This window comes from Sus scrofa, chromosome 9 (genome assembly GCF_054392235.1).
Source record: "Sus scrofa isolate SSC_HxYL_T2T_F1_AM1 chromosome 9, Sscrofa_HxYL_maternal_Yorkshire_Landrace_v2.0, whole genome shotgun sequence".
Lineage (NCBI taxonomy): Eukaryota > Metazoa > Chordata > Mammalia > Artiodactyla > Suidae > Sus > Sus scrofa.
In genome coordinates this window covers 11,920,051-11,943,760 of record NC_139391.1, presented here as the reverse complement: position 1 = coordinate 11,943,760, position 23,710 = coordinate 11,920,051, and the positions used below count along the sequence as shown (strand labels likewise).

The 23,710-nt window shown below is 41.8% G+C and overlaps 2 protein-coding genes across 31 annotated transcripts in view; both read left to right on the top strand.

Moving 5' to 3' along the window:
- LOC100511652 (glycerophosphodiester phosphodiesterase domain-containing protein 4) overlaps positions 1–23,710 on the top strand; it is an 882,168-nt gene that overhangs the window by 630,855 nt on the left and 227,603 nt on the right. The window lies entirely within an intron of this gene.
- PAK1 (p21 (RAC1) activated kinase 1) overlaps positions 1–23,710 on the top strand; it is a 236,440-nt gene that overhangs the window by 146,343 nt on the left and 66,387 nt on the right. For 3 of the 30 annotated variants that reach the window (XM_013979175.3, XM_013979173.3, XM_084975467.1), the window contains exon 1: positions 8,801–9,007. The exons of 21 other annotated variants lie outside the window; for them this stretch is intronic. The gene's annotated coding sequence lies outside the window, so the exon portion shown is untranslated. Of the gene's footprint in view, positions 1–8,800; positions 9,008–10,492; positions 10,756–21,707; positions 21,804–23,710 lie in introns of those variants that run through there. 6 more of the 30 variants (XM_084975455.1, XM_013979174.3, XM_084975454.1 and 3 more) reach the window with 4 other exon arrangements.

Sequence of the window (23,710 nt, the reverse complement as noted above, 5' to 3'; positions counted from 1 at the left end):
TCTCTTGGATCAAGGTTCCTTCTTTATGAGCTCATTTAACTTAAATCACCTCCTTACAGGCTCTAGCTCCAGTACACTCAGAGGAGGGGTAGGGCTTCAACATAAGAATTTGGAGGTGGGGGGCACGGTTGAGTCCATAATAATACATTAACAAATACTTTTAGTAAATTGGGATAAGTGGGCAGATAGCTCTGAGTGAGGACCATAGGTAGGAATGACTAAATTTTTTTTTTTGTCTTTTTTTTGCTATTTCTTGGGCCGCTCCCGCGGCATATGGAGGTTCCCAGGCTAGGGGTCAAATCACAGCCATAGCCACCGGCCTACGCCAAAGCCACAGCAATGCGGGATCCGAGCCGTGTCTGCAACCTACACCGCAGCTCATGGCAACGCCGGATCGTTAACCCACTGAGCAAGGGCAGGGATTGAACCTGCAACCTCATGGTTCCTAGTCGTATTCGTTAACCACTGCGCCACGATGGGAACTCTTTTTTTTTTTTTTGTCTTCTGTTCTTTTAGGGCTGCACCCGTGGCATGTGAAGGTTCCCAGGGTAGGGGTCTAATTGGAGCTGTAGCCGATGGCCTAGGCCAGAGCCACAGCAAAGCAGGATCCGAGCCACATCTTTGACCTACACCACAGCTCACGGCAACACCAGATTCTTAACCCACGGAACAAGGCCAGGGATGGAACCTCATGGTTCCTAGTCGGATTCGTTTCTGCTGCGCCACAACGGGAACTCCCAGGCATAACTAATTCTTTTGAGAGATTCTGGAAAAATCTTGTAGAGGTGGTGACATTTGAACCAAGTCCAAAAGGATAAGCAGAGGGGAAAGTTATGGAAGTAGTTTGTTCCTGCATCCTCCCTGCTGAGAGAGTGGTTGGTGGTAATACCTTAAGGATTATCCATTTCATTATTGGACAGCTCTTTATTTTCATATTCTTATATTGATACAAAATAGAATTCCCCATTTCTCTCTCTCTCTCTGTATTTGGTAGAGAACACAAGGTGATTTGTATGACACAGTGACAAGATAATCATTCTTGGGCAATCAGTTTTTCTTCTATTTTTTTTTTTTTTCTTTTTACGTCTGTACCCATGGCATATGGAAGTTTCTGTGCTGAGGGTCAAATCAGAGCTGCAGCTGAGGCCTATGACACAGCCACAGCAATGCCAAATCCTTACCTCATTGAGCAAGGCCAGGGATTGAACCAGCATCCTCACAGACATTGTTGGGTTCTTAACCCACTGAGCCACAGTGGGAACGCTGGCAGTCACTTCTCTAGGCCAATTCTAAGATAACATGCCCATTTCTTTTCTGGCCTTTATGGTTCTGTCTAGTTTCTTCCTGACCATTTTTACAGCTCCATTTATTCATTCACATGTTCATTCATTCAACCATTACTTGTCAATCTACTGTGTGCAAGAAGTAGTTTTTAGGTCTGGAGGTAAAGGAAAAGTTTTTGCTTTGGGGGCGTATGTTCTTTTGGAAGGAGTCAGCCAAAAAGCAAGTAAATATATCAGTTGACAGTAAGTGCTGTGGATACAAATAAAGCAGGGTGGGAGGAGTAAAGAGTGCTGAAATGAAGTCAAGAGAGGTTTTTGTTGTTTTATGAAGAGTGGTCAGGGAGGACCTCTGATGAAGTGATACTTGAATAGAGACCTGAAGGAAGTGAGGAAACAAGTCATATGGCTATCTGGGGGAAAATGTGTTTTTAGACAGAGTGACCATAGATATAAAGGCCGAGAGGTGGGAGTGTACATAGCCTGTTGATGGAAGCCATTGTGCCTGGAGCAGAATGAATGAAGGAGGGAGAAGTAGACCAGGTCAGAGGTATAGCAGGGGGGTGGAGAAGGAGAATGGCCTTGTAGGTCTTCGTAAGGACTTTAGCTTTTACATTGAGTATTTTGGGAAGCCACTGAGAGATTTTGAGCAGAAGAGAGTGATGTGTTCTGAGACTTACATTAAAAAAAGGATTATTTTTGGCAGCAAGAGTGGATCTGTTAAGAATCTATTGTAATATTCTAAGAGTTTCTGCACACTATTAACATTTTGGGCCACATAATTCTTTGTTGCAGGGGGATGCCCTATGTGTTGTAGCATGTTTAGTAGCATCCCTGACCTCAACCTGTATTACCTGTAATACAGGTTGTTTCAACAAAAATTTATCTAGACATTTGGAGCAAAATCTCACCCCATAGCCTCCAAACATTGAGAACTACTCTTCTAGATAAAAGCTGTTTATGGTTTGGACCAGGGTAGTAACAATAAAGGTGATGAGAAGTGATTGAATTGTAGACATATTTTGAAGGTAGAATTAATAAGATTTTTCAGATGGATTTGATACAAAGGTGATAGAGTGGAGCCAAAGATGAATCACATTTTTGACATGAGTAACTAGAAGAGTGGACTTGCCATTTATTGAGAGAGGGACAAGTGAAGAAGGAACAGATTTTGGACCTGTTAAGTATGACTGTCAGTGACACAAATTTATCTTCTGTTGTCTTTAAAAGTGTTGTTCTTAAAGGAAGAAGTAGGTCTCCTCATGTTTTTATCCTTTGTGACTGCACTGTATCTGGCCTGTATAACAAGTTCAGTAAATGGTGAATGAATCATGAAAATATTGAATCATTGACTATCTAAATTATTTACAATTTCCTAAACAGGGCTTATAGTTTTTCCTCCTTTGGTCTTTTGTGGTTCCCTCAAGGGGATTCTCTACCCTTAGCCCCATTTGCACTACCTCTATCTATGAAAATTCTATTCCTCCTTTAATACCCAACCCAAATACCTCTCCTCCACAAAATTTTCCCAGCTCTACAGATGTAATTGATGCTTCCATTCCCTAAACTTTTTTTCCTTGCTTGAACTTCAAATGCATTTAGATTTAGTTGCTTTGTAATGGACTGCCTTTCAATAGATTTTTGCTTCCCCCCATTTCATCCCTCTATTGCTTATTTTTCTTCTTGAAGTATTTTGGTAAGCCATTATCGTTATTTATTTTATACTTCACCTTATTCCGTAGTCCTTAATAGACAACTGGCCCTGCCAAAAAGAATGGTATGTTAGATGGCTGTTTTAACAGACCCGAAATCGTCATTGTTGACTGACTACCTCCTGCATTTAACTGATAATATCAGAAGTTGTAGTTCTCAGTCAGTAAATGTATCATTCTTAAAACTATTTGAGATTGCAGAAGAATCAGATGAAAACAATTGTTTTAAAATCCTTTAGGTACTATCAGTTGAAACCTGTAGTGTCCAAAGAAAATTTGCTAATTATTACTGATCGTTAGCCTTTATATGGTGTTACCAGTGGTTGCAAACGCATATGCTTGTAGAAGTCAGCTGAGTGAAGTCAAAGGGCCCGATGAAGCCTAAAATGATCACATAGACAAAACATTACTGGTCAAGGTCCATGGCTTGAAAGAATAGTTTGTGGATTATTTACTTTGTAAAACCAAAGCACCATATAAAATGCAGGGAGTAATTGCACTTAAAACAATTTACATACTAACTTGTATAAACTTGGGCAAGTTATTTGGAATCTCTTGGATTTAATTTCTTTTTTTGTGTAGTTTAGTCTCTCTCTCTCTTTTTGTGTGTGTGTGTGTGTGTGTGTGTGTGTGTGTGTGTCTTTTTAGGGCTGCACCCATGGCATATGTAGGTTCCCAGGCTAGGGGTTGGATTGGAGCTGCAGCCACTGGCCACATCACCAGATCTGAGCTCCGTCTGCGACCTACACCACAGCTCATGGCAATGCCGGATCCTAAACCCATTGAGCCAGACCGGGAATGGAACTTGTGTCCTCATGGATGCTAGTCAGATTCGTTTTTGCTGAGCCACAAAGGGAACTCCAGTTTAGTCTCTTAAAGTCCCTTCTACCTCATTTGATTCTGCTTTTTCATTTCTTTAGCTAATAGTTTCTTCCTTGATTATTATCTGTTAGCCCTCAGAAATAAATAAAATACTGGCTTCTTACTAACATGCCTCAATTTCATGAATTTTGCATTTCATCAGAGAGAGTCATGCTTAGCCAAGCTTCCTATAGCAGTACTCATCTGTGAAAGATACAGCATGTGATCCGGCTGGTCAGCCTTCTGTAACCAAACAAGTATCTGGTTTTTGAGAACTGAAATATAAAATGGAAGATGCCTGAATTTGATCTTTCTTGCTAAAGACATCAGTGGTTCTGTCTTGTACTGCATGATACATGTTTTGTAGTTTTTTCCACCTTATCCTGTTTGTTTTGTTAATTCAGTTTTCTAGTGCAGTATCTTTTACAGTTTTATGCATGCCAGCCTCCCTGATTAGTAATGATTCCTAGAGATATAGGCCATTTCTAGGTCATCTTTAATCCCTGTAACCAAGTACAGGCAGGGAAACATGATAGATGTTTGATAAATGTTTGAACAGATAACATTCTTATCAGATTTATAGGTGATAAAGACTGGAAGGAAAAACTACTATGCTAGATGGCAGGGGCGGGGGGGAGAGCTTGAAAAGGTGGGTTGAAGCCAAAAAGATGAAATTTAAGGCAGATGACAGTGAAGTTCTACATTTTAAGTCTCAAAGAAATGGCAATATATGGGCAGTCTAGAGGAGACCTACCATGATGCTATGCTTATGAAAATTATGGTTTTGGCCCCCTAAGCCCCGTGCCAGTCAGAAGCAGTGCAGTGGCTTAAAAGCTAGTGCAGTCTCAGACTGAATTATTGGAAGTACTTGGTGTAGTTAATGGAGGTTATAGTCCAATTGCATTCTGTAGGGGATAGGCTGCACTTAGATTGTCGTTTTCCCCATAGGTACCAGGCAGTAAGAGGGTCATTGCAAACAGGGCTGTGTTTAGTGGAAGATGCCCAAGATCACCACTCAAATAGAGTTTGAACTGTTCCTTCCTAGTCTGCAATGAAGTAAGCATAGAAATTGAGAGTGTTCAGAAACTTTTATAGCAATTTGACAGTAATTTTATGTCTAATGAATCTAATGAAAAGATGAGCTTTATCTTAGGTAATTTTTTATTGTATCTTATTAGACTTTATTTTTAGTGCAGTTTTAGACTTATAGAAATGTTGACCAGAAAGTACAAAGACGGAGTTCCCGTCGTGGCGCAGTGGTTAACGAATCCGACTAGGAACCATGAGGTTGCGGGTTCGGTCCCTGCCCTTGCTCAGTGGGTTAACGATCCGGCGTTGCCGTGAGCTGTGGTGTAGGTTGCAGACGCGGCTTGGATCCCGCGTTGCTGTGGCTCTGGCGTAGGCTGGTGGCTACAGCTCCGATTCAACCCCTAGCCTGGGAACCTCCATATGCTGCGGGAGCGGCCCAAGAAATAGCAACAACAACAACAACAACAACAAAAGACAAAAAGAAAAAAAAAAAAAAAAAAAGAAAGTACAAAGACCTCCCATATAATCTATCTCTCCAATCCCCTAGCACCTCTTCTATTATTTAAAAAATTTATTTATTTATATTTTCTTTGTTTTACTCTAATTTTATTTTTTAACTCAATGAATTTCATTATATTTATAGTTGTACAAGGATCATAACAACCCAATTTTTTTTTTTTTTTTTTTTTTTTTTTGGTCTTTTTGCCATTTCTTGGGCCGCTCCCGTGGCATATGGAGGTTCCCAGGCTAGGGGTCTAATTGGAGCTGTAGCTGCCAGCCTACGCCAGAGCCACAGCAATGCGGGATCTGAGCTGTATCTACAACCTACACCACAGCTCACGGCAACGCCGGATCGTTAACCCACTGAGCAGGCAGGGATCGAACCCGCAACCTCATGGTTCCTAGTCGGATTCGTTAACCACTGCGCCACGACGGGAACTCCCAATTTTTTTTTTCTTTTTTTTTCTTTTTAGGGCTGCACTTGTGGCATGTGGAGGTTCGCAGGCTAGGGGTCCAATCAGAGCTACAGCTCCTGGCCCACACCACAGCCACAGCAATGCCAGATCTGAGCCACGCCTGTGACCTACACCACAGCTCACAGCAATGCCGGATCCTCAACCCACTGAGTGAGGCCAGAGGTCAAACCCTCAACCTCATGGTTCCCAGTCAGATTCATTTCCGCTGCGCCACGATGGGAATTCCACAACCCAATTTTATAGCATTTCCCTCCCAAACCCCTAGCCTGTCCCAGCACCCCACAACTTCTATTATTAACATCTTGCATTCATGTATTAGTCCTCTGATAGATAGCTAAATATAGCTATGGTTATATACTTAAAGATATGTTGCCTAGGCTACATCCCAGACCAGTTGAGTCAGAATCTCTGTTAGGACTTCATATTTTTAAAACTTCCCAGGAACTTCAGTGCTCAGGGAGAGCTGAAAACCCCTATACTAAAACCATAAACTCCTTGAAGGTGTGGTCATTTTCAATGATGTGTTTGTCTCTGGTGACTTGTACAAAATGCTTAAATAGTTACTGAATGAACACATGATTAAAAGAACTTTGTATTTATCCTGGAGAAGAGGAAAAGAGCATGGCCTTGATAGATCACCATATACACACATCTGAAAGCCTTTAATATACCTTGGTTTTGAAGGATGTTTTCAGAGTTCCTAGGAGACAGAATTGGAGGTTTATGGAGAAGCACCTAGCTGAATATTATGAAGCATTGTCTTACAGTGCTCATTGATAATGAGCTTTCTGTTCTTTCATATGTTCCAGCAGAGCCTATCTGTAAGAGGAGATGCTGTATGGGATGGGAAATTGGGTAGGGCCAGATGCTGTGATTATTGACCATTACTTTGAAAAACTATACCCAAGACTAAGGACTCTTTCTGGCTCTCATCTCAATCATAAATTGAGATGAAGGACAAGGGTGTGGGGGGCAAAAGAACATCCTTAAACTACTTTGTAGCTGCGTTCTCATAATGCAGCAGATCTCTCCAGTCTGTATTATTTATCAGTTCTCTCTGTATTGCGGGCAGTCTTCAAGAAATTCCCTCTCTCCTCCACCAAATTTGAGACTTCTGGTAGTTGGAATAGCGTAGGTACTCAAGGTCTAGTAAGGGTGAAAGGTATTTTGCTGAAGAGCTGTTACGTCTTCCTGAAGTTCTTCCCCTGCATTCTTCTGTGATTAGATTACTCTGGGGCTGTCAAATGGAGGTGTAGCTATCTGTCAGGGAAAGGGAATCAGTACCATGAAATTTCTCTCCAGCATACTTAAATTACTGACCAGACGTAATGCTCTTTACCCGTTCTTTGCCAGGCAATAGAGAGAAGGATATGGCAGTTGATATAAGGATGGCCGACATGGCAGAGAAAAGAAAGATTTGGGCTTAGGAGTCAGGCCAGAGTTGGAACGACTGGGCCGTTTACCAGCTGTGTGGTCTTGTGGAAGTCACTGTCCTCTCTCACTCATCATATCCTATCTTTCCCCAAGTTCTGCTGCTGCTGCTTCCAAGTCGTGTTTTTAGAATATGCTTGTTTCTTTTCATTTCTTCTTCTGATATGTTGGTCTAAATTATTACTTTCTTCTCTTGCTTGGAGTCCTGAAAGAATGTACTAACTTGTTTTCTTGTTTCCATAACCCTCCCTTTGTCCCCCATTCAGCGGTCAGTGATCTTTCAAAAATATAGATTAGACCTTGTCATTCTGCTTAAAACTTTCCAACGCTTTCCCATTCCTAAAACCTAGAACAAAACCTAAACTCCTAGTTATGACCCACAAGAGACCCTATATGACCTGACTCCTGACATATCTCTTGAGAAATAGACACAGAGGGGTAGGTAATGAGGTAATATTACCTCTTAATGAGCATTTGAAAATGTGTGAAGTTTTTTTTTTTTTTCTTCAATTATTGGGGTATACACTAGCATTTAGTGGGTCTGGGCTGGGGTTGGTAAATATTCTGTAATGTGTTGTTTTGCTCAGGGCCCTTTACATGACTGATTCACAATATGTGTTTAAGAAATACTTATACGAGGAGTTCCCGTCGTGGCTCAGTGGTTAACGAATCCGACCAGGAACCATGAGGCTGTAGGTTCGATCCCTGGCCTTGCTCAGTGGGTTAAGATCTGGCGTTGCTGTGAGCTGTGGTGTAGGTCGCAGTCACGGCTTGGATCCTGCGTTGCTGTGGCTCTGGCCTAGGCCGGCGGCTATAGCTCTGATTAGACCTCTAGCCTGGGAACCTCTACATGCCGTGGGAGCCGCTCTAGAAAAGGCAAAAAGACAACAACAACAAAAAAAAGAAATACTTGTATGAAACCGTATTCTGAGTGGACCTCAGTTTTGACACATGTGAACTGGTAGTATGTCTCCTTCATAAAATTGTGGTGAGATAGATACGACATTTTGTAAAGCACCTGGTACACAGCAGCACTTAATAAATGGTAGCTGCTGCTGAGCTTTCTTTGCTTACAGCAGCTGTAAGCATTTACTCAGTGTTCTCCCGGGGGCATAGGATTAGAACCTGACACCTTTGTTGGGGGCGGTGAGTGGGTGCATCTCTTTCCCTGAAGCCTAATCTGATAGAAGACTAGGTTTAATTTGAGCAGTCCTGGAGTCCAGACCCAGCTGGAGAAATTAAGGCACAGAGGAACTCTGCTTCTCTCTCTGCTTCTCTTCCTTCACTCTGGGACATACCCAGGAAGCTCTGACGGCCCCTAGGAATCCTGGATTCAGTGAGAAATTATCCCCTGCTGAAGACTAGGTGAGGGAGAATAGCTGAGGGGTGAGAAGGTAGTCGTCTCCTCGCCTTTCCTCATTGCTTCTTTGCAGAAAGGAGAAGCGCAGTTTCCTCCCTCCTCCTTCCCTCCCTTATTTCCCCGCCCCTTCTGCTTCACCAACCCCGAAGCAGAGCCTTCCCTGCGCCCTGCGAGGGCGGGAGCGTGCTGCACCCCAGAGCCAGAGCTGGGGCGGCTGAATTGCCGAGAGCCCGGCCCCAGCTGAGTAGAGCGGGCTGGGTGGAGCCCAGGCTTTGAGCTGCCGGCCGGGCATGAGAGGTGCAGCTCTGTGACAAAAAAACAGTAGGCAGAGATGTCGGGGCCGGCTTCCCCCACCAGGTAATGCTGGCCCACCCGGGGGCGCGCTCAGCTGGGCGGTGCTGGGGTTGGGGGGGGTCTCTGCTGGCTTCCGGGGAGTGGTGACGCGGGTCCGGTAGATTTAGGGTCTTTTCCCTTAATAGACTTTAAGTGAGAGAAGGGGTTTAAGGTGGAACCTAAACCGCTAGGCCAGCACTGAAATCTGAGCTCTGGCTTGAGAAGGGTATGAAGGGGAAGCTGATTTTTGGGGAACTTGCTCTGTCTCAGGAGCCTTGCTCCTGTGCAAGCACCCTTCTCCTTGGTGGCTAGAGTGATGCTTTCCTCTGCCTTGGATTAGCTGCTAGCCTGCTGGGACCATGGGGGCTTTTCTCTTGGGTGCTGGGGAGAGGCATTATGTTATAAGTGACTTGTTAAAAGGTAGAGTAAACTGAAAGATGGGAGACACTGGGCTGGGGCTGGTTCCGTTTAGGTGCTTCTGTGGACCTCAGTTTCCTTATCTGTGCAGTGAAGGGCTTGACATTTTGTTTATGACTCTGGCATTCCCAGGCTGTCAAGTTGCCTTTGCAGAGCTGGTAAAAGCCCTATAATGGACTGCAGAAATGTCCCCCTCCCCTCAACACTGTAGGAGACAGACAGGCAGACTTGGGAAGCAGACCTCAGTATCCTGTTTTCCAGCCAGTCTTCTGGATGGCATCTTGCTGGGCTGCTCAGCAGCCAGCGACTTCTTGGATAAGACAGGTTGAGAATGCTGATTATTTTAGTGTTAAATATAGGGATATTGGGTGAAGGGAGGTGGAATTGGGAAGGAGTAGGTCAGGGTTTTTCTCCAGACTGGCCGGTTCTTCCATACTTGGGTGTAAAGCTGCTTTAAAACTCGGCTATCTTCTCTGGAGCCTCCTCACTGGGCCAAGCTAATGACATTCCTTGAGGCTGTATAATGTTTAAATCACTATAATTTTTTCTTTTTTGCTTATCTGGTACCAAGAAATACGTGTCCGACCTGATACTAACCTACCTTGATTATTTTGGACCTCCTATTCCCTCAGTTTTTCTATGACTCTACTTCCTATCTTCTCCCCTTTCCTATTTCCTTTCTGTGATCATTTTTCCTATCCTGCCCCCTGCCTGCCTTTCTCCCACCCCTACTTTCTCCCTTCTTTCTGCTCCCCTCATGCTTCCTTTCTTATTCTTTCCTCTTTATAGACAATTTTTCCTTCTCTCTCTTAGGTTCTTCTCTTCTTGGTTAGTCCTTCTTCTCTTTTCCTCTTTGTTAACATTTCTGATTATTAGCAGGTTACTAGTTTGCAGGAACCTTTGCTACGGTGTTTGTGGGGTCCACACACACTCTGTTTCCTACCTAACTCCCTTACATTCAGCTTTCACCTACAGATCTATCTTCCCCAAGTGCCAGTCTCCCTCCTTACTGCCTCTGTGCCTTGCTTTGGGCCCCAAATCTTACTTCCTGGATTTGTCCCCACCTCCTTTCACAGAGGGGAGTGGGCCGGCAGTAGGGAGTAAGCAAGATGGGAAGCAGAGGGCTTGAAACCTTAGAGTGGGAGGAGAGCAGGAATGTCCAGAGGCTCAAATTTGTTTAGTGAGATGAGCAGCTGGAGAGAAACAAAGACTCTGGCAGCTTTGAAGCCCTGCTGACCTGGAGGCAGAGTTAGACATGTGAATCTGGGGAAGAAGAGGAGGATAGCAGGAATGGGATGGAAGGAGGAGTCCTGAGGGAGAAGAACTGTGGTCTTTTGAAGACGAGAGTGGATTGGGTAAGATAGGGTTATTTGGGGGTAGAGGTAGGTATGTTGTGAAATACCATAGTCCGGGAAAGGGGACCATGTAGGTTAGCTTTCTTTACCTCTGAAGACCAGCTTTTTGGGCTGGTTTGTTTCTACTCAGCAAACTTTACTTTTCTTTCTTTTATTTTCTTTCTATGGCTGCACCTGTGGCATATGGAAATTCCCAGGCTAGGGGTTGAATTGGAGCTGCAGCTGCAGGCCTATACTGCAGCCACAGCAGCACCGGATCTGAGCTGCATCTGCCACCTACTCCGGTAATGCTGGATCCTTAGCCCACTGAATGAGGCCAGGGACTGAACCGATATCCTCATGGACTCTGTGTTTGGTTCCTAATCCTCTGAGCCACAATGGGAACTCCAGCAAACTTTTCTTTAGTAGTGTCCTCAAAGGATGGCGAGAAGGAAAGCAGAGATAAGAAGGCAGGATTGCTTTTATCCTGGTACTTAATGTCTAGACAATGTGTATGTATACAGAAAGCTTTGAATATGGCATTTATTCATCCTCAGACATTCTCTGGACCATCTATTCCATGTTAGTTATGGTGTCAGGTGTTGGGGATATAAGAAAGGAAACTAGACTCAGTTGCTGCCTACCAGTGCAAATCAAAGAATATGGCTATCTGAAACCTTGTGTGATAATTTATGTGTGGTATAAGAGAAGCACAAGGGGCTGTAATAACACAGAGAAGGGAATTTTGATTCAGTAAGTAAGTGGCAGAGCTGGAGCCTAAACTCAAGTGTTCTCTAAAAGTGATGTCTATTCTCTTAGACCATGTTATCTTCTGATCCTGTGTGTACATAGAGTGTACAAAGAGTTTTCTTAAGTTCTCTTTTTTACCTATCTGTGGAGCTAGACTCTAGTGTGCTGAGATGAAGGAAAAACAGCCCCATGTGATAGATCACTGTACTGTAGCCAAACACTCATTACCTTGGAAGGGAAACAGACTTGGTCCCTGTTAACGTCTCCTGGCTCTAGGCCACTTGGGTAACTTGGTGCTGAGCTCCCTCTATGAGTCACTCTGTCTCTTCCTCCTCTTCTGCACCCTTCCATTTTATTAATATCAATTTCTTGCAGGCTGTAGAGACCAGAGACCAGATGGAGCTAGGTGAGGCATTTTATTTCCACTGGCCTCCATAAAATAGGGATTTAATACCTCATAGGGTTGGTGAAGATCAAGTGAAATAATAAATGTGTGAAACTGATTTGCAGACTGTGAAGTGCAGTACAGATGTTACTGTGGTTGTTCCTGAATGTATTTTTAGCCATAAAAAATGCTCGGATGTTGCAGCCTGGAAGAAATGCCTCGGGTTGCTCTCTGGTTTGAAACTGCCTCAATGCTTTCTCAATAAAGAAAAAGAAGGGGCTAGAAAGAGGATAATTTGGAGAGTGGTAATTGAGCCCCATGCTGAAAACTGAGGTCGAGGTTTAGTATGTAGGTCAAACAAATAGTGGCAAGTATAAAAAAATATTATTTTAGATGATACCTAGCCAAAAAAAATTAAATAAATAAATAAAAGAAGGGGAGGGATTTAAAACCAAACTGACCTCAATTCAAATTCTGGTTCTACCACCTACTAGGTATTTTTTAAGAATCTTTTTAAAATTCATGTATAAAATGGAAGGTATTTATACATACCTTGAAGAATTATTATAAAGCTTAATAATAATTATATATAAAAAAGAAAAGAATAAGTAATAGGCACTTAATAGCTATGCTTTTTATTTTTTTCTTTTGGTGGTACCTGTGGCATGTAGAAGTTCCCAGACAAGGGATCGAACCATTACCACACATGTAACCAGAGCCATAGAGGTGACAATGCCAGATCCTTAACCTATGAGCCATGAGAGAACTCCTAGCTATACTTATTTTTATTCTGCGAAGATAAATTTTGAAGTTACCTTCTTAAGAAAGTCTTCCTGATTCCTAGGCTACTATAGAGGGCCCCTCTTTTGGATTCACACAGCACTCATGTGTTTCATCTTACCACTCATAGTGGTACTTACTATGTTGTACTGTCTTTGTGGTTTACATGTCTTCCTCTCCTCTTAGAATGTGAATATTTTGAGGTCACAGAGAGGGTCTAGTAAATCTTGATGTCTACTCTTACTAAGCCTTGTTGAGTTACTAGATATACATTGGTAAATACAACAGACCTAGTTGCTCCTTGTAAAGCTTACTGTTTATTGAGGTAAGAAAAAAAAAAAAAAATATATATATATATATTTTTTGCTTTTTAGGGCCGCACCTGTGGCACATGGTGGTTCCCAGGCCAGGGGTCAAGCTGGAACTGCAGCTGCCGGCCTACACCACAGCCACAGCAACGCCAGATCCTTAACCCACTGAGTAAGGCCAGGGATTGAACCTACATCCTCATGGATCCTAGTTGGGTTCATTAGCTGCTGAGCCATGAAGGGAACTCCAGAAAGTATAATTAAAATTCATGATAAATGCTGTAAAAACCAAGATTTCCATTTGTTCATGTTAGGTTTAAGGTACTTAGGGGACATGCAGGTGGATTGTCGAACAGATGGTTATTGGCCTGAAAGAGCTATTAGGCTAAAGATAGAAACTTGGGCATCATCAACATACAGATAATGTGTAAAGCCAAGGGAATGAATGGATGATCGTCTGGGGCAGAGTGTAGTTATGAGGAGAGAAAGTTCCTAACCTTGGACATGTGGAGGATGGCTAGTGAAGGAAGAGTCTGCAGCGGAGATAGGAATAGGCAGAAAGAGGGAAAGCCAGGTGAGTGTGCTTCCCCAGAAGCCAAGAAAGTGGAGCACTTGAAAGAGAAGAGGGAGGTCAGTTATGTTGCATGCTGCTGAGGGGCTGAGTAAGGTGAGGACAGAATAGTGACCATTTCATCTGGCAACATGGACATGTCCGATAGTCTTGACGAGACTACTTTTGATGAAATAGGAGGATGTTATTTGGCAAACAGAAGGGGAAGAAGTGGAGATAGTATAAGTCGATAGATAATTCTTTTTAGAAGCTCTTCTATGAAGGGGAACAAAGAAATGTTATTTGAGGAAGATGTGGGTGTCAGGGGAGGGGTGTGTGTGTGTGTGTGTGTGTGTGTGTGTCTTTGAATAAAAGACTCTATAACATGTTTATATTATCTCATATTCTCAGCTCAGGTCAAAAATTTAGAGATCATCCTGATTTTTCATTTTTTTCTCACATTGCATATCCAATCTCTAAATAAGCCATTTGGCTCTACCTTCAAAATATCTACCTTTGTAATACTTCTCTCTATCTACTGTAGTCTATTTAAGTCACCATCAGTTCTCATATGAATTCCTGGTTACTTACTATTACTTCTTGGAGTTCCCATTGTGGCTCAGTGGAAACGAATCTGACTGGTATACATGAGGATGCAGATTCGATCCCTGGCCTCGCTCAGTGGGTTAAAGATCTGGCATTGCCTTGAGCTGTGATGTAGTTTGCAGACGTGGCTTGGATCTGGTGTTGCTGTGGCTGTGGTGTAGGCCAGCAGCTACAGTTCTGATTTGCCCCCTAGCCTGGGAACCTCCGCGTGCAACAGGTGTGTCCCTAAAAAGACCAAAAAAAAAAAAAAAAAAAAAAAAAAAATTGCTTCTTAAAGTTCTCTCCACTTTTCCTTTGCTCCCCTACATTCAGTTCTCTGCAGCCAGAGTGGTCTGTTTAAAACATAAATTAGATCATTGCTCAAAACTCTCACACTTGCTACAAAATCCAAATTTATCAAGGCCTATAAGGTCCTGCATAATTTGACCTCTGGCTGCATCTTGAATCTTAGACTCTTATCACATTTCTCATTGCTCACTCAACTATTTTCTTGCCCTTTTTGCTGTTTTGTGGGCCACCAAATATTCTCCTTTAGGACATTTGTGCTTACTGTGCCTTCTACTTAAAAACACTTCCAGATGTTGCTGTGAATTTGCTGACACATTTCATTCAAGTCTTAAGTGTTTCTTTATCAGAGATGCCTGTCCTGATCACTTAATCTTTTTTTTTTTTTTTTTTTTTTAAGGACCGCACCCACAACATGTGGAAGTTCCCAGGCTAGGGGTCGAATCAGAGCTACAGCTGCCAGCCTACACCACAGCCAGAGCAGCGTGGTATCCGAGCTGTGTCTGCGATCTGCGTCACAGCTCATGGCAATGCTGGATCCTTAACCCATGGAGCAAGGCCAGGGACCAAACCCACATCCTCATGGATACTAGTTGGATTTGTTCCTGCTGCACTACAAAGGGAACTCCCTGATCCCTTAATCTTATGTACCACCCCCATTAGGAATTTCCCCAGATGGTAGAAGAGGGATTATAAGACCCTTGGTACTTGTTTCTGGAAGTCACTCTAGTGACTATCTTCACACGGGTGATAGGAGTGAGAAAGATGTGTAATATGATTGGTAGGGGAGGGAATGGTGAAGGTACAGGGTCAGCATAAGTGAATTTAAGTCTCGATTCCAAATCTCTCTGCCTTTTCCATTTTACTTTGCTGCCTCTCATCCCTCTCCAATTATAGGAAGTTTTCCAGGTACAGCCCTTGGTTAATTCTGTCTCAAAGTATAATTAGTGGATAAAGAGTGTTTTTAGGAGAATCAGAATAATCAGAGGCTTTTCACTATTTCATTGAGTGATCTTAGGTAAGTTACATACACCCGTGAGTTTCATGTTTGAACTATAAAAGTATGAAACTAGCTGATTTTTCAAGGTCCTTCCAGCTCTTGTATTTTTCTTCTCTAAACCAGGCTACCTTAGTCAGTGAAACTTTACTAAGTATCTAGTGCCAGATCTATACTGGGTGACACTTGGGAACATAAAGATTATTTAGAGTTGGTTTTTTTCCTTTGACTTGTTCATAGTCTTGATAAGGTTGATATGATGAAATATGGAAGCTGCTGTTTAGAATTATATATAAAATGTTATAAAACTTGGGGGAAAGTAGAAATAGAACTTGTGTGAAGGTTTTGTAGAGAAAGTGAGTCAAACTGGGTCTTGAAGAATGAGTAGGAGTTTTCTTGGAAGACAAGTTGGGACGTTTTAGTCAGAGAGAACTGTGGGCAAAGCAGGAACATGAAGCAGTTTGGGCTGGAATGACAAGTTTAGGGAATAGAAGAGATGAAATTGGATAGTTGAGTTGGGGGATGAGAACAGATATTTACTGAATGTCTATTTTGTGCCAGATGGCAGGGTAGGGGCTTTTATATATGCTTTTTAATTCTCATGATAACTTTATAACATAGATAGGCTTATTTGTATTTTACAAAAGAGGTTTAAACCGAGCGTCAAAAATTAAAGTAGCTTTCCCAACAGCCCAGAAACAGTTTCCAGTTTTCCTCTCTGCTACCTCGGCAGTTGCTTTCTCGTTGCTAAACCAGTGCAAGTGGCTGGAAACTGTGTAGTGGGAATGTCTTTCAGAAGGACATCCCTCAGCAAATTCGAAACCGCAGCATTCCAGGCTCCTGCCAAAGAAAACCTCCTGGCACAATTAAATTAAAGATCAGATTCTCATAACCAGGTGTCAAGGGCATGCAGTACTCCCCAGTCTTGGGTGGAGTGTTGATCATGCCAGTCTCAGCTGCTCTGAGTTATTGGAACTGAGAAATGGGATTAATATATTAAGTAAGTTTTATTTCTTTTTTCCTTTCTCTTCATTTAAGTAATTGCCCGAGGCATTCCTTTGCCTCTGGAGTGAACAGTGTAGTGGTACAGTGGAGAGAGATATGATTCTAAGGTCACACAGACTTCATTTCAGGTCCCTACCTCTGCTGTCCTCTAGCTGTGTGACCCTTGGTGATGATCATTGTCTCGGAGATTTTGCTGCTTCTGATTTGTTCCCTGTTTTATCCCTAGCCCCTAACATAGCCTGGCAAACTGTAGGTGATGAATAAAATATTTGCATGAATGAAAGAGCAAAATGAGGAGTTCCCGTCGTGGCACAGTGGTTAACGAATCTGACTAGGAACCATGAGGTTGAAGGTTCGGTCCTTGGCCTTGCTCAGTGGGTTAAGGATCTGGCGTTGCCGTGAGCTGTGGTGTAGGTTGCAGACGCGGCTCAGATTCTGCGTTGCTGTGGCTCTGGCATAGGCTGGTGGCGACGGCTCCGATTACACCCCTAGCCTGGGAACCTCCATATGCCGCAGGAGCGGCCCAAGAAATAGCCAAAAAAAAAAAAAAAAAAGACAAAATAAAATAAAATAAAATAAAATACTGTATGGGAGTTCCCGTCGTGGCACAGTGGTTAACGAATCCGACCAGGAACCATGAGGTTGTGGGTTCGATCCCTGTGCTTGCTCAGTGGGTTAACGATCCGGCGTTGCTGTGAGCTGTGGTGTAGGTTGCAGACGTGGCTCGGATCCTGCGTTGCTGTGGCTCTGGCGTAGGCTGGTGGCTACAGCTCCGATTCGACCCCTAGGCTGGGAACCTCCATATGCCGCGGGAGCGGCCCAAGAAATAGCAAAAAGACAAAAATAAATAAATAAATAAATAAAAAATAAAATAAAATATCAGTCTCAGGAGTTCCTGATGTAGCTCAGTGGTCACAAACCCACCTAGTGTCCATGAGGATTCGGCTTCAATCCCTGGCCTCGCTCAGTGTGTTAAGGATCCAGTGTTGTCATGAGTTGTGGTGTAGGTCACAGATGTGGCTCAGATCCCACGTTGCTGTGGCTATGGTGTAAGCTGGCAGCTGTAGCTCTGATTCAACCCCCTAGCCTATCTCGAAGGTGTGGCCCTAAAAAGATTAAAAAAAAAAAAAATCAGCCCCAAATAATAGCTAAAATCCTATTTATAAAGTTGGTTGGTCCAGGAGGTTTTATGGGGATACTTTTTTTATATTATTATTATTTCCCCCATACAGTTTTTTTTCTACTGTACAGCAAGGTGACCCAGTTACACATACATGTATACATTCTTTTTTCTCCCATTATCATGCTCTATCGTAAGTGACTAGACATAGGTCTCAATGCTATACAGCAGGATCTTATTGCTAATTGGAAAAGTTTGCATTTATTGACCCCGAGCTCCCAATCCATCCCACTCCCTCCCCCTTGGCAACCACACCAAGTTTTGGGGATACTTTTAAAAAGGATTTTAGCAATTTAGAGGACTCTCCTAAACTCCAAGTCCTATTGTGTGAACTCACGGCATCAGAGTCCTCAGTGCAGACAGAGAGCAGCTGGTCCCCTCCTCCAGACAACACCTCTTTTCTCTTTGTCATCTTTCAGGCTTGTTAAATCAATAGTGTTATCTTTTATTTTTAACATGGAACATTCATGGTACAGATCTGGAACTGCTTAGAAGGGATCATTTTTCTGACTAGTGCTGTATGTGTTGCACAAAGTAAAAGGCCCACTGTAATTGCTGTGTGTCCTCCTTTTTTACCTTAATGTTGCATTCTACCACATTGCCACACATTCTACTCTCAGACTTGGGTTATTCTGGTGGTCTGGGGTATATTTGTCATCATTGTTCTCTATCAAAATCATTCATTTATTGTTTTTTTTTTTTCCTTGGTCAAGGTAATACACCAATGCTTGGGCCTTTCCCAGACCAATTAAAATCAGAGTTCAAGTGGTGGTATTTTCCCTCTGTTTTTTATTAGGAAAATCTCAAACATAGCAAAGTTGAAAGAATTTCATAGTGAATACCTCTATAACTACCACTTAGATTCTTCACATTAACATTTTCTTTTTTAAAAACATCATCACAACCTGAAACATTTTCATGTACTTGCTTTTATCAAATCCATTATATATTCTATATTGACATATATATTATGTCACATCTGTGTTCATGTCTTAATCTTTGTTTTTGAAAAACACATTTCAAAGTAAATTGCAGATATTAGTATACTCCCCTCCCCCAAATACTTCAGCTTGTATTTTAAAAAGCTTCTAGAAAATTCTGGTAGTCCAAAGTCAGTGACCACTAATTTGACCTATTTATTCTTTAGGCGCTACTCTTAATACCACCTCTTCTATGAAGCCTCAGTGATCACCTCAGTTTCATACAATCTTTTCTTTCTGCTTCTTATGACAGTTTACTGCTTATACTGTTCTACAGCACTATTCATAATTAGCCTAACATTGTGGGTTTTTAGGTCCTTTCTATCCTGCCTACTAGACTGTGAGAACCTCTGGAGCTGGGATCATAGCTTATTCATTTATTTATTTCTATACCCCTGGTTTCTAGCACAGCACCTTACATATAAGTACTGAGTAAAAATTTATTGATTTGAATTGTATTTCAGTGAAGAACCCGCAACTGTATCACATGACTGATTTGAGGACTGAGAAATTATTTATTTTCTCTGATGCTTAGCTCATAGCAGACACTTAGTAAATTCCTACTTGTTATGTGGAGGGATCAGATTAGATGACCTGTAAGGTTGCTTTTGGCTTCGATGTTATGTGTCTTAAAATCTTTGATTACATAGCTATATTTCATACTAGTGACCATGGAATCCAGATGTAATAAAGCGGAAAGAAGTAGTTATTGGTGAGCATCCTCTTTCCCTGAATCCTTTTCTGATTTTATTCAATTTGTTAAATATCTTGCACATAGTGGCTACCTGTAAAGTGTTTTCTTTCCCCTTCTCTACTCTAACACTGTATTTTTATGCCTTTTTCTTTTTCTTTCTTTCTTTTTTTTTTTTTTGGTGTCTTTTTAGGGCCGCACCCACAGCATGTGGAGGTTCCCAGGCTAGGGCGTACGCCATAGCCACAGCAATGCAGGATCCGAGCCCGAGCTGTGTCAGCGACCTACACCATGGCTCATGGCAGTGCCAGATCTTTAACCCACTGAGCAAGGCCAGGAATCAAACCTGTGTCCTCATGCATACTAGATTCATTTCTGATGATCCATGATGGGAACTCCTCTTTTAAGCTTTTTATAGCATGCTTTATGCTTTTGACAGAAAAAGAGACACAAATCACTTCCCCTCCTTGGTTGCCTCTTGACCAGTATCTGTCCAGAGACTGCACAGGAGGGAACAACAAATGCAGCTCACAGGTGAAGAGGCTTCTATTAGACCATAGCTAGTAAATAGCAGAGGCAGGACTCAGATCTGATTTTAACTCCAGTCATCTTTTTACTGTATATCCCTGCCAATGGCCCTTTTGAAACCTCACAGTGATCCTACATTTATTATAGTCATTCAGTTGATTAATACTTAATACTTCGGTATAATTAATTGCTTATAAATTAATAGGCTCCCTGAGCCTCTGGGGCATTAGTAAAACATGGTTAGTCTATCTTTTCTCAGTCTGTTATATCAGTTTGTTGTCTAGGCTGGATAGAGGGTTGCTGTCTGAACTGTCATTCTAAGTGTTGGTCTTAGGCCTAGCTTTATACTCCAGTTTGTGAGAAGGCATTGGCTTATCATCCTCCCAAATCTTTGATCTGCAGAGACTGATAGAAGATTTAAGATATATTTGATCATTTTATGCAGGAGTTGAGTATATTTCTTTTTTCCCCTCTCAGGATTGAAGTTTTAAACTTGTTCTATAAAGGTTGAAAATGGTGTTTAACAAAGTGTAGGTTTTAAAATATGCTAATTATTGTGCTAGGTGAGATGGACAAAATCACCTCTTACTGGATCTATGAAGTGTAAAGAGAGTAAAGGCTTATAGAGAAATCCTAGAAAAGGACTGGTTGGAGGGCTGCAGAGAAACTAGGAAGTAGTATAGAAATGTTAAGTCCAAGTTAGTTCAAAGGGAAGGATCAAGAAGGCACAGACCTGTGTCCTATGAGTATAGTTGAAAGTACTGGTAATGTTCAGCATTGAGAAAATAGAGTTGGGGGGAGGTCTTAAAAGATAGTTTTAAGTACCCCTGTCTAGAGAAGAGGTAGTAGACTTTTTTGAGTAGCTCTCAGATGGGGTTTAGGAGTAATGGATGGAAGTAGTGTTTGTTTGTTCATTTGTTCAACAAATCTTTATTGATCATCTTTTCTGTGCCAGGCTTGGTGTTGAGGACTGAGAAATGACTGAACTTTGTTTTTCAGGAGTTCATTGTCTAAAGTCTGGCAGGGAAAGGCAGTGTAGGGAGAGACAAATGTGTAAACAAATGATTGCAATGCAGGGTGAGAAGGTAAAACTTAATGTGAGAACTCTTTAAATGAGTCACCAGAGAGAAAGGGCTGACTTTTGAGGCTGTGTATTTCATATCACTGGAGGTTTTCAAGCACAGGCCAGATCACCTGGGCTGGAATGTGGTACAGAGGATTCAGACATTGTATTCCAACAATAGATTTTAGGTTTAAATAATTTGGAACTTTTTGGAAAGTGGAGATCTATCACCTAGAAGTCTCCAAACACAGAGAAAGAACTGAGGAATGAAAAGCTTGTATCAGAAAGGTTGATGAAGGCTTTCTTGGCACAATCCTGGGCTCTGATCCTGAAAAGGAGTTATATTCAATGAAGCTGTTGGCCAAAGTGCTTAAGAGGCAAGGAAGGGCCTGCTTAGGGTATCAGGTGGCTGCAGGGAGTATAATTTTGGAACTGGCAGTCTGGAGTGGGAGGGCATGCTTGAGAACTGAGCCAGTAGAAAATTTCTTTGGGGAAGCTAAGGGATTTGAATTGGGGCTGGGAGGGAAAGCAAAGGCAAATCTGCTAAATGAAACTGGAAGAAATGGATAAAAAGCATACCTCCCAGAGAGTTATTCTAGATTAACAAGATTGTTCTTGCTTACTTGATTGCTTTTGTTCGAAAAGAGAAGGAAGGAGCAATTGGTTTGCCAGAGAAAGCTCAAGATGATGTGTATAAACAGATAAAATTTGAATTTGGCCTTAAAAGATGAGTAAGATTTTCATCGGAGGAGGGAGATATCATTGACAAGAAGCATTTGAGGGGGTGGAGTGGGGCAAGAGGAGGGTAAGAGGCTACTCCCAAATACAGGGGAACAGAGATTTCTGAAGTGTAGTTTGATTATAGGTTGTGTCCAGATATGGTGGCTTAGATTGTGAGGCAGCTCAGTATCAGTATCCTGTGAAGGACCTTAAAATTTCATCTCTACTGAACTCCTTAAAGGTAAGGTATATATCTCTGTCAAACTTTTGATTAATAAAAATATTTATTGACTCCACTGTAAGCCAGATACTATACTAGGATCTTTTGGATTGCACAAGTGGCAGAATCATGCCTGATCTTTGGGTAACATTCTGGCTCCTAGCAAAGATAATTACAACATAGTAAAAATAAATGTGATAACCTGAAAATATACCCATTGCCCTGGAGTCTGGAGGAGGGGACATTCTTGAAGGTGAGAACATTTCAAAAGGGCTTCATAAAAGAAGTAGCAGTTGAAGGTTGAGTGAATTTGAGGATAGGAAAATAGGCATTCGAAGCAGAGGGAGCAGCATGTGCAAAGGAGTGAAAGTGTGAAAGCTACAGTATATTTGATTGTAGAATAATAAGGGGGTTAAAGAGGGTGGTAGTGGTGGGAAATGAGGCTGGTGGACGAAATGGATTAAATAATGGGAGGGCCTTCAAAAGCAAGCTATGGAACTTTAGCTTTTATTCTGGGATGTCATTGAAGTGTTTTAAGTAGAGGAGTGGTGTGTTCTAAGACTATCCATGGCATGTGGAAAAAGGATTGAGGGGAAAAATTGGATACAAGGGATCATTTAGTTCTGCATTTATAAGAAAATATTAGGTTCTTATAGATGTTGTTCATAGGATTTAGGTAATTAACTTCTAAAGTAGTGGTATTCAGTCATGGCAGGTTTTGGGATCATTGCATTTTAAAATTACAGAATTTTGGTTTTAACGTAGCTATACTAAATCAGAATTTATGAGAGTCAAACAAGGACTTCTGCATTTCTAAAAAGTTCTTGGTGATTATTATCCTGTTTTTTGTTTTTATTTTGTTTTTAATAATTGGAAACTTTAGTTTCTAAAGCACTGTTGTGTCTGACTGGGGGAGCTTACATTCTAGTCATGGTTAAAGATATAATTTCCACTGTAGCATGGAAGAATGCTGAGAAACGTTATTAACTCTAGATATATTCATATTTATCCACTGTCAAGCGCATTTATTTGAGGTAATAACATCTATCTTTACTAAAATAATTGGTTTCATGTGATAGGGATTTTTTCCCTTTCTTTTAAATTTTATTCCTTCTGTTTCCCAGAAGCTTAGGAGATTGCCTATAAATTCAACACCATATAGGATAGGATAATTATTGCATTGCCCATCATATATTTAGAACAAGGTCAAATTTTAGAGGAAGGAGATGCTGAAGAAGAGATGTAAAGGCCAGGGGTCAGCAAACTTTTCCTGGAAAAGAGCAGATAGTAAATATTTTAGGTCTGTTGCAGTTACTCAGTTCTGCCATTGGAATGTGGAAGAAGTGTAGACAGTATGTAAATGAATGAGTGTGGCTGTGTTCCCTTAAAGCTATTTATAAAACCTGCAGCTTTACTGACCCTTGATATAGTGATACAGTTCTTCCAGAGAATGAATGATTTTTCTAAGGTTATAAAATTAGGGGTCAGCGGGGAATTCACTATGTGGAATGCTCTTGACAGTTTTATTTAATCTTTGTATGAATGAATAAATGGAACCCAAGCAGTTAAGGAATTTTTCTTTCTTTCTTTTTTTTTTTTCTTTTTAGGGCTGCACCTGCCCCATATGCAAGTTCCCAGGCTAGGAGTCGAATCTTAACTACTGTTGCCGGCCTGCACCGCAGCCACAGCAACTCAAGATCTGAGCCACATCTGTAACCTACACCACAGCTCATGGCAACGCCGGATCCCAGACCCATTGAGCGAGGCCAGGGATTGAACCCACATCCTCATGGATACGAGTTGGATTTGTTTTTGTTGCGCCACAACGGGAACTCCCAGGAATTTTTCTGAAGCTTGTAAGTAGCACTGGGATTCATACTCAGTTTAGCTGGGCCAAATTTCTACCTTTAAGCCACCCACAGTGTTTT